The 11,873-nt window shown below is 38.0% G+C and overlaps 1 protein-coding gene across 5 annotated transcripts in view; it reads right to left on the bottom strand.

Annotated features, from left to right (window-relative positions):
- Positions 1-11,531, bottom strand: part of LOC131683853 (calcium/calmodulin-dependent protein kinase kinase 1-like) — a 461,007-nt gene extending 449,476 nt beyond the window's left edge. For 2 of the 5 annotated variants that reach the window (XM_058966208.1, XM_058966207.1), the window contains exon 1: positions 10,575-11,531. The gene's annotated coding sequence lies outside the window, so the exon portion shown is untranslated. The remainder of the gene's footprint in view (positions 1-10,574) is intronic. The other 3 variants (XM_058966206.1, XM_058966209.1, XM_058966211.1) reach the window with 2 other exon arrangements.
- Positions 11,532-11,873: the final 342 nt, after the last annotated feature.

Raw genomic sequence — 11,873 nt, forward strand, 5'->3', positions numbered from 1 at the left:
AATTCTGTAGCATGAGCACTCAAGTTAACTAGCAGAATTTTCATAATAACTTGAATCAACTTTAGACAATTCTAATGCAGTGAAGATCCATTTTTAACAGCCCTTTGGTGAATTTTAGGCTATTAAATCGGGGATATTGACAAAATCGGGACATAAATGCATTTTTCTTTCTTTTTAATAAAAATATTCTTCTTTAGCCGCTAGATATAGCTTCATAACCCTTTCCGATTATTTAGTTTAAATTTCGCTTCAGGGTAACTGACTGCTATTGAATTTCATTCAGATCTGACTTTTGATTCCGGAGTTACTAACCGGAAACAAGGTACCGGGAATATTCCAGAATTATCGTTACATCGAATTCGGTGATGACTGAATCCATTTTCACCAACTAGGCCTCTCTCACATCCTCTTTTACAGTTATAAACCCTTTCCCGTCCCACTGCATTCCAAAATATGTTAACACGAAGACAACATTTATCAAGCTGATTTATCCACTTAAATATTTTATTTTTTGTTCAAAGAACGTCATCGTCAAGATGTTGCTTATCAGGTTCGTGGCAGTAGTGCCCTTGTAAATATGTGCAGAGTGTAATAAGAATGCAATAGACATTTTCACAAATATTTTGAATATAACTTGCTATTAGATAAATGAGAAAGGCACAATTACACCATTAGGTGAATTAAAACAAGTTTTTCTTTAAGATATTAACCCTTAAACTTTATTGCATGATAAAATTGTAAATTTCATATCTCAAAAACTACTGAAGATAATTGAATGAATTTTTGTACACTTATGGAATGATATTTACACTATCTCTTAAAAATATTTCTACTGTACAATTGTGTAAATAGCATCTATTCAAAAAATTTAATAGTATTTTTCCTTGTGTTCTTCACGCTAAAAAACTTCACAGAGTATGTAAAACTACGCATCAATCTTTCACCTTCAATAATCTGTATTGATAACTTTTCATTTTTGTTGAGAACTTATATATTGGTACCGCCGCATGTCGCAACGTCAGAATGCGCATCGCTTTAGAAGAAGGTATTTCTTGTCCAAAATTGCCATCTCTGATAAAAGAGCAAAAAGATAAGCTTCTCTTTACAGATTATTAAAGCCGCCGGGCCCCGGGGCTTAAATTACTGACGGGCCCTACTCTAGACGACTTCTTATTTGAATGGGACTTATTTGTGTTATGTATAGGTTCTTAATATAATCCACAAACTAACGGACTTATCACCGTGACATAGGTGTTGATGCGTTATTCTTTCCTAGACATCTAAATGCACTACCTAAACCTAAATCTAAATAACTACCTAAATTAATAAAAACGAAATACTTAAAATTAGAAATTAAATGCAACCCGATGAAATTAAGAGAGCTAATTAAAATCTACCACCGTAAACCGTAAACCGAATAATGCACCGCCCTATTAATCACTACGCAATCCCGCAATGCAGCAAGAAGTTCGATACCAAGATTGTACCTAACCATGACCGTATAATACCAGCACAAAACAAAACGATCGTGATACACTGTTAGGTCCGTAGGGACAAACAATCAACAGCTGTACAAGACAGCTGAAAAAGCGAGTTGACAACTAGACTGGAGACATCCAATATAGTGCGTGCGTAACCCCGCCAATAGTCCGTCGTCGCGAGTGACAAATTAATTATTATTCAAATATTGGAGCTGTGAGATTTCCCCCGATAAACCATTAAGTGCAGTGAGAGATCGATGCTAGTTCACTAGAGAAGAAAGGGCCCTTAGTGTAGTGCAGTGCAAGGGAAATTGTTTTGCCGTGAAACAAACTGTGTTTGGTAGTGGAAGCAGCGAATTTTACCTGATCACCGACGATCACCCTGGGCCGTCTCTGAAGGAGAAGGAAGAAAACCCTCCGGAACGGAACCCCAAGTAAGTCGCCCCAACAATAGGGTTAAGAGTCTATTTATCTATATATTTAAACGGGCTATACGTATCTGAATATTGGTTACTTCAGTTTATTCTTTAAAGTGTCAGGCACTAACTTTCGTGATGTCAATTTTGGGGTAAAAACGAAAATTTCAACGAATTAATACTATCTTCAAAATGAAGCAACCAAGGATAAATCTATATCTAAGTGTATAAGTTTATTGTACGGAGAAACCGTCAAAAAACAAAGATACCTAAACTCATCGTGCAAGAATAAACGTTCTTTACAAAAGCACACAAGACAAATATTACTGTTTTTGTCGTTCGCTTTACGCTGGCTTGAGTCTACGCAGAAAATAGACTGAGAAGCGTTGTCTTTGTTGGAAAGAAACAGACTGTATAGCGAACCTTGTTGGGTCAGTTCGCTTTAAATCTTGGTGAAGCCCAAGTCTTGTTCAGTGAATCAAAAATTATGCGAATTCAAGTTGAAGTTTGAACTTCTCTAATAAAATCATAAACTGACCAGTTTCCTATTTGCTACATAGCTGCACATCTTAGTTTAGTCTGAAACTTTATCTTCGTTCATTGAATGGTTTATGTAGATTCATTCTTGATTATATCTACCAGTGACATCACCAAGCTCAATCGCAATGTATAAACATTTACTGTTAAGTTGCTTAAAGTTTAATTTTAAGTAGGTTTCTTCGTCCAAATACACCTATTGGAATTCGTCGTAACGAAGAATTGGACACTTTTTTACCACTAAATTCTTCTTCAAGTGCCGGTTTCGATGTTTACTGGCACTGTAGTTGGTGTCGAGCATTTTGGCCATATCATCGATGGATTGGATGTAACGCACCTTCCTCCTCTGTTCTCGGTATCTAGTTCAGGGTTCTTGAACATCCGTGGACGCAATTCCGCGCTTAGGGATCATCCATAAATGACGTAGCATTATATGGGAGAGGGGGAGTTTTGTATTTTGTGATGATGTATGACGACAGGGGGTAGGGAGTCATGTCATGCTACGTAGCTTTTTTAAAGGGGAATAGAATAGAATTTAAAAAAATTTACTTTGACAAGGGGGGGGGGGGGGGGCAGGGCTACCATCAAGCTACGTAATTACCAGGGGGGGGGGGTATTTAGAGATTTGTGACGAAATGCTACGATGGGCGAGGGGGTGTTAAAAATTACTCAAAAAATACTACGTCATTTATGGATGATCCCTTAGGTCCTACTACTACGTTCTATTGATTTCGGTGAATTCAGTATTTTGGCTCAGAACTTGGAGCAGAACCATTCACAATTAGTGTATACTGCGAGACGAGATATTATCTTTATGAATATTGCACCTGTTAATATTCGTACATCCAAAACAAACCCGGAAAGAATCACTTGCATTACTGTAAGGATCGTTAGCTTAAATTGCAAGCGTTCTGGTAATGTGCAAAAATTGCAAGAAGCTTCCTTGCATACAATGCAAGAACAGCAAAAACGAATTTTGCCTATGTATTAGCGATATATGTGTATTGGTGACCAACACGCGTTAGGCAAAAAAGACTGCTGGCATTGAAAAGCTGACCACACAGGCAGATTAATAACCAATAATTTATCCATTCAACCATGCTATCAGATCATTATTACTGGATAAAAGTCATATATAAACACTTGGACAATTTCACGATTAATGAAAAAGCAGCGGACACACCAACATTTGAACTCATGCTCATGCGCCTCGCACCATTGAATATTAGCGGTGTTCTGTTCTTGCACATGAGAACAGAGCGGTAAAACTCATACTATCAGCACATCCGCAATTCTAATCTGTCTCGTGTGTAATAAATTAGCCACAATATTGCGTTTAATGGTGTTGGTGAGGAGTGAATAAAAGCCTACAGTAAATAAAAACTCGCCGTGCGTTGATATAAAACAAGCATAGGCTTGTGAATGTGGTGGCGATCCTTTGACAGTTGTGTTGAAGAAACGTATTTAGGAATAGCAAGAGATGAAGTGTTTTTATATGCTTACAAAAATTGCAAGTGGCTTTAACTGCAAAATTTCAAGCGATGCTAACATTATTTGCAAGTGATTGTAGCTTGCAATTATTGCAAGAGACTTTTATTTCGGGTGTAAAGATTAAACAATTTGCTGTCAAAAGATTTCAGTTCACAGGCACACTTTTAGTCTGTCTTTCTCGCAACAGTTAATAGCAAAAAAATGTTATTAAAAATACTTTTTTATGTTCATTTTGCAGTTTACGATAATAATAATTTCATTCATTGTTTCAACCTAACAATGTCAGTCCTTTTGAAGTAGTGAGTGGAAAGTTTTTGCTATACTTACAGATTTGCTTGGAATAAAAAATAATTATGTCGTTTTTCGAAAAGCTCAGATACAGAACATGCCAAATTGTTTCAATGGATATTTTGGTTGACCAATCTGGTTTTGCATGTTATTTGAATATAATAGTTTTGTTGATTAAATGTAATTTATTTCTGATATTCCAACATTTTCTACTATATAGTAACAAAATATATTGCTATGTTTGTAAAGATTTAATCTGGTTTAATTGTGCACACCGCAAAATTCTTTTTGTGGAAGAGGAATTAAAACCTTCAATTCATCGAGAATTTTTTCAATACGCTTCTATCAACACATTTTTCAATGGGGATAATTAATATAAGAATATTGCAATTAATGTTTGTCTCACATGATTCTTTTTAAATTTTCTACACTCTTCATCCAGTTTTATTTAGAGGAAAAATTGCGGGCCCCCAAGATAGACCCGGGCCCCAGGGTAGTTGCCCTGCCTGACCCCCCCTCTCGTCGGGCCTTAAAGGTGAATGTTTTCACTAGTAAGTTGCATGCTTTTTAACGTTATTATATTTTTCAGGAGTTATTTAACTTTCTGTCATTCAATGTCTCGATCCGGCGCGCTCATATGTTGGCAGCCGCTGTGCCAACTTGAGCAGTGGACATGTTTGAATCTGCATGGACAAGACTTTTTTTTGCAAATCAGCATATTTTACCACTTTTTATCGTCAGTAGGTTCTGTCTAAATGGTAGGCGGGAAAATTGTTTTTGAGATATGAAATTTACAATTTTATCATGCAATAAAGTTTAAGGGTTAATATCTTAAAGAAAAACCTATTTTAATCCACCTAGCGGTGCAATTGTGCCTTTCTCAATCATGAATCACGAGAATGTGTGCGTTGTTTATATTCATTAAAAACTTTTAAATGCATATATTACATTTTATTATTATACATCACATGACAACTATATTCAGGAAAATAAATCATTATTCGAGTTCTAAAATTTTGAAAAAGAAAAAACAGCCATGGTAATATTGAACTGAAAAAAGGTGCGAAATCGGCAAAGTCCCAAGTCGATTTCCAACAAAAAAAAATTTCGTGATAACATAAAATCTCGACGTTTCATGCATTTTAAAGATGTTTGGCATCAAAAATACGAATTCGATTTCTGAAATTTCATGGGGTCCCCCCTTTGAAAAAAAAAAATTAGAGTTCCGGCTTATATGGGAATTTCATGTGTGACCGGACCGTTCAGTCTATATTTCCGGAACCATACAAGCGATCCGTGCGAAATTTTACAGACATCTGTGGGGATAATAGAGCTATCATTTGGGACTAAGTTTGTGAAAATCGGCCCAACCATTTCCGAGAAACTGATATGAGTTTGCTAGTTATGAAAGATGGCCGCTTTTCCCGGGCACTTCCGGAACCGTCTATGGTGGTCAATGTAGTCAACGAAAGTTTGTTTGGCCGTCGGTGACCTAGAACTGCAAAGTTAAGTTATTTGAGAGACATTTTAGCGAAATTTTTACCTTTTTTGCTTCCATCGGGGTATCGGTTTGAATCACAATTTGCTATGTGATCGCACGCCACAACCCGTAACTCCGGAACCGGAAGTCGGTTGGGGATAAAATTTAATAGCCATTTACGGGGACGCAACATCTTTCATTTGAGACTAAGTTTGGTTGATTCGGTCTAGCCACCTCCGAGAAACCGATGTGACTGTTAGTCTGAATTTGGATACTTCCGCCGGGGCTTCCGGAACCGATGATGGTGGCCAATGTGACCAAAGAGACTTTGAATGGCTGTTAATGACCTAGTGCTACAAATCGAAGCAGTTGTGGTCACATTTTGGAAAAATTTTCACCATTATACATTCATTGCAGAATTTCTTAAAATCGACGTTTTCTGCGTGATCGTACTCATCACCCTGTAATTCCGGAACCGGAAGTCGGATCCATTAGAAATTCAATAGCAGCCTATGGGAACGTTGCACCTTTCATTTGGGACTAAGTTTGTAAAAATCGGTTCATCCATCTCTGAGAAAAGTGAGTGAGATTGTGTTCGCGTACACACACACAGACGCACATACACACACACATACATACACACACACATACATACACACACACAGACATTTGCCGAACTCGATGAATTGAATCGAATGGTATATGTCACTCGGCCCTCCGGGCCTCCGTTAAAAAGTCGGTTTTCAGAGCAATTGCAATACCTTTCTATTGAGAAAGGCAAAAAGGTGCAAAATCGGCAAAGTCCCAAAAAGTCGATTTCCAACAAAAAAAAATTTCGTGATAACATAAAATCTCGACGTTTCATGCATTTTAAAGATGTTTGGCATCAAAAATACGAATTCGATTTCTGAAATTTCATGGGGTCCCCCCTTTGAAAAAAAAATTAGAGTTCCGGCTTATATGGGAATTTCATGTGTGACCGGACCGTTCAGTCTATATTTCCGGAACCATACAAGCGATCCGTGCGAAATTTTACAGACATCTGTGGGGATAATAGAGCTATCATTTGGGACTAAGTTTGTGAAAATCGGCCCAACCATTTCCGAGAAACTGATATGAGTTTGCTAGTTATGAAAGATGGCCGCTTTTCCCGGGCACTTCCGGAACCGTCTATGGTGGTCAATGTAGTCAACGAAAGTTTGTTTGGCCGTCGGTGACCTAGAACTGCAAAGTTAAGTTATTTGAGAGACATTTTAGCGAAATTTTTACCTTTTTTGCTTCCATCGGGGTATCGGTTTGAATCACAATTTGCTATGTGATCGCACGCCACAACCCGTAACTCCGGAACCGGAAGTCGGTTGGGGATAAAATTTAATAGCCATTTACGGGGACGCAATGCCTTTCATTTGAGGTCAAGTTTAGTCGAATCGGTCTAGCCATCTCCGAGAAACCGATGTGACTGTTACTCTGAATTTGGATACTTCCGCCGGGGCTTCCGGAACCGATGATGGTGGCCAATGTGACCAAAGAGACTTTGAATGGCTGTTAATGACCTAGTACTACAAATCGAAGCAGTTGTGGTCACATTTTGGAAAAATTTTCACCATTATACATTCATTGCAGAATTTCTTAAAATCGACGTTTTCTGCGTGATCGTACTCATCACCCTGTAATTCCGGAACCGGAAGTCGGATCCATTAGAAATTCAATAGCAGCCTATGGGAACGTTGCACCTTTCATTTGGGACTAAGTTTGTAAAAATCGGTTCATCCATCTCTGAGAAAAGTGAGTGAGATTGTGTTCGCGTACACACACACAGACGCACATACACACACACATACATACACACACACATACATACATACACACACAGACATTTGCCGAACTCGACGAACTGAATCGAATGGTATATGTCACTCGGCCCTCCGGGCCTCCGTTAAAAAGTCGGTTTTCAGAGCAATTGCAATACCTTTCTATTGAGAAAGGCAAAAAGGAGTTTTAACGAAATATTTATACCAAAAGCTATTCACCATAATTCCTATACAATAAAATATATCTCATGAAAATCGGTGATTTTGCAAAAATTCGATGATCACTTGACATGGCTTTACTCTGCTGCAATATGGTACAACGCTTTTGAAATCATCATATATATATATATATATATATATATATATATATATATATATATATATATATATATATATATATATATATATATATATATATATATATATATATATATATATATATATATATATATATATATATATATATATATATATATATATATATATATATATATATATATATATATATATATATATATATATATATATATATATATATATATATATATATATATATATATATATATATATATATATATATATATATATATATATATATATATATACTTCCTGTCTATCTTACCACCTGTCAAAGTACAGCCCAGATATCGCAAATTGGAAGCTCCGTTATAACACGCGTCAATAATCTTATTGCAAGAATGCATGCACGAGGCATTACACGCGGATTAGTCCTGCCTGTCTTGTTACAAGTAATGAAGACAGTGTTAACTAACTTTCCGATATAGAAGCTCCCTGTTTGGAAATTAGGTTCCTTGACTAATACGTTGGATGCGTTGTCTTCCTGCATAAATCGAGATAAATTCATAATTGTTCTGCGTTCATGATGGAGATTGGTTTGTGCTACTGTAACCATTGTTGAGTAGAAAACTGTAAATTTTATTGCCAACATATAACTAGAGGACACCAAGCAAGTTGGGTTGTAAATCCATATATCGTGCCATATCTGGTTTAAATGGTACACGATCATAATTTGATTTCCACGATTTACGAAGAAAATAACGGTCTACTGTATCAGAGATTCGCATAACATGTCATTTGAGTTCAGTCACTCCAGAAACAAGTCGATGAAGAAACCAAGCACGAAACCTTGCGATGGTCGCGGTAAAAGGTATCGGTATCGGGTAAAATACCGCCGCCGAGGAACTCTCAGCACCAGCTAGCAGATAACTATGAACGAGCAGCGCAAAGTAGGGTAAGAAACCCTACTAAGGTGGTTGTAAAGAGATGTAAATCCTTATGATCGACACCTCCGGATGCATTCGTTTCTCAACAGTTGACAATATTTGCAGCAGACCTGAACAGGTCAGATAACGTATGCGGAATGAAATTTGGACAAAGCTTCCAGCATTAAAACAAAAAAGCAACCCTGCGCAAAGCACCATACTAAACGTCATACTCTAGGCACAGTCATTTCAAATATCCAGTGATAATTTCGACCCACTAGAAGATACCATGTGAATAAAATGGCAGCGAACGCCCAATCTGGCACTTAGCTATTATGCCAAAAAAAAATTTGGCGCATTGGAGGATTATGGTATATATTTTGTACAAAAGGCTGATATCCCTCCAAATATACCACAACTGCGTCCAAATGAGATTTTTCGGGGATAATATGAAGCAGAGAGTAAATGCTCATAATTTTCGACCTAAAACTAACAAAAATGATAATCAAAATTAAGAAAGAAATTAAAAATATGCCAACATCAATTTTTTCGACTCCTTTGCAAAAAGTTCCTGCAAACTGTCGTAAAGCTTCTCGAATGAGCTCAAATTTTTTCTACATTTAGTTAAAAAGCTGACAAATGTTTTCATATAGAGAGAACATTTAATAAAGGGTTTTCTACCAAAAAAATGCCTTTTGAATTTTGTCCAAATTTTATTCCGCATACGTTATAACGCGAAGGTTGGACAGCAAGCAAGGAAAAGCTTGTTGATAAAAACATAAACGATTAACACAAAACAAAAAGAGCTAGAGCACAATTCCTACTAGAGTAGTACTGGGGCAACCCCGGATGGATAAGGATTGCGAGACACAAGACGTTCGGGTTTAGCCTGTACGCTCAACTACTACCAACCAATCCGAAAAAATCAAAACCCTCTCCTTGAGAATTTCCTGCACAAGGGCCTGCCTCTAGCCATCAAGTCTTGGGCACGAAACTACACGTTGACTTAGGAACTCCTGTTTTCAGTGGTCTCCTACGACATGGGATCAGGAATCTTGTAGATCAATTCTTGGTCGGATGCCACTCGGCCTCTTGACAGGTTCGTCTGCATACAGCCAAATAAATCTGACAAAATTCTGCCGCTCCTTCTTGAAAAAATGTTGGTGTGTAGAGCAAACCGTCCGCTACAAAGGGCTACATACTGGGATAAGTTCGCCCGACCCATTCCAGGCACCTTTCGCCATTAACAACATTTTAAACCCCTTCAACGAATTAACCATAACACGGATCGCATGACACAATGGACTTGGGGTTATCTGTTTGGTGGATTTTTACTACCGAAACAGGCGGTCTGTACGTTATTCTTAATTTAACTACCCTATTTTCAGGCAAGAAATTTTTTTTCGAGCGATCTGAAACATTGGTTTAAAAAACTTACGGAAAATAGTCTCTGATGAATTGTAATCCTGTTTTTTTAATAAAATTAACTCAAGTTAGATAACTTATAACCCAGAAAAGATTCTTAAATTAAAATTGATTCGAAGTCGGTCGGATTTGTTAGAATTTATTGAATTACACATTGTTACTCCCCGAGAACAGTTGAAAGACCCCATATACAAAGGCTTTATCGGCCAGCCCATCATTCGAAATCATATTTCTACTCGTATCTTATAATTTACCGAACAATCAAAAAAATTACTGTCTATCATAACTATATATTAGTCTTCCACATTTTCCCAAGTGCTATCAGTCACGATCAACGATATCAGAAAATCAGACGCTAGTTCCCACCGGCCGCAGACGCGGAAGCGTACCGCAATAAATTACACACAAATGCTCTTGCTTACCAAGCTCTTTCTACCACAGCATATGTATAGATAGATATATGTACACAGCGCATATACGCACACACGTTCTCCGCTATCCGACGGCTTCCGCACTGTCTGTGGTCAGGTCCAACATAAAAAATGACAATATCCACACGATTGGCACCAGTCGGCAATCGGTTGCTGGCTTAGTCACTACCGTTTGTTCCACACTACCGCTGCTGGCGCATCCCACCTCACTTCATTTCAACGCTCGCGTAAGTACGTGCCGACAAATACCTACGCGTGTTTGTTTATATCGTTTCACTATACGCCAGCGAAGGAAATGTACGAGCAGCAGACCTTCCGCGAAATCGACTTGCACACTTCAACCCCGTAACATTAATCTTGCACAATATCTAAGACTTGGAGATCCTTCGCTGTCAAAACCTCACGACACTATTTGAAACTAATTTTTTGTTCCAAGAACCTCGCAGAAAATGTGTTCAAATACTTGTCCTAACCAGTCCCCAAATTCGGTCAATCTTCTTCAAAAATGGTAATCCATCGACACAATCAGAGCACACATCACAAAAAATAACAATTAAGCATTCGCTGTGCACAGATGATAAAAAACGTCGTTCGACACTGGAATATCGGATCGAAAAATGCTCTCTATTATGCAGAAGGGCCCAGACAGTATTGGAAAAGAACCAAAACACCAAAATAGCTGGCTGCTCCCACACTCGAACGAAGCTTGCGGGGTTTATTCCAGAGTTATGCTTTTTGCATAGTGCTGGTGGTTGTTTTGCTGTTGCTGCTGCCTGAATTGGTTTTCCATTTACTAAAGATGAAGTCAGATTGAACAGTCAAAAGTGCGCGCGCGTATCCACGGCAATCCGTGACTGGCCTCGGCGAAACTCGAAACTCAACTGATTTGCGTTCGGCAGTTTCATCGAGTTTAGTAATATTATCGAACACAGGCTGCTATGCTGCATCCGACCCAAGTTGGTAGGAGCAGAAATCGCAAACACAACCAACCACCCGGTCGGTCGGCATGGCACAGTCGCGACAGCAGATTGCTCTCGCTCCGAGAGCACAATGGTTGTTGGCACAACATTCATGTTCAGGTGCCACATTGAGAAGTTCAAGCTCAAGCTCACTAACATTCATGCTCTAGTTGCTTGGAGCTTTGAACTGGGGGATTGCCAGTAGTCATTACAAATTGAATCAGACTCATTTTTGCACACTTCATGGTATGAATCGATGTTTTGAAAACTCGAAGATTTTTAGAATTTATCTTACCATTCATTTTCTAAAAATACAATGTACCTTGATTGG

This window comes from Topomyia yanbarensis, chromosome 2, assembly GCF_030247195.1.
Source record: "Topomyia yanbarensis strain Yona2022 chromosome 2, ASM3024719v1, whole genome shotgun sequence".
NCBI classification, from domain to species: Eukaryota; Metazoa; Arthropoda; class Insecta; order Diptera; family Culicidae; genus Topomyia; species Topomyia yanbarensis.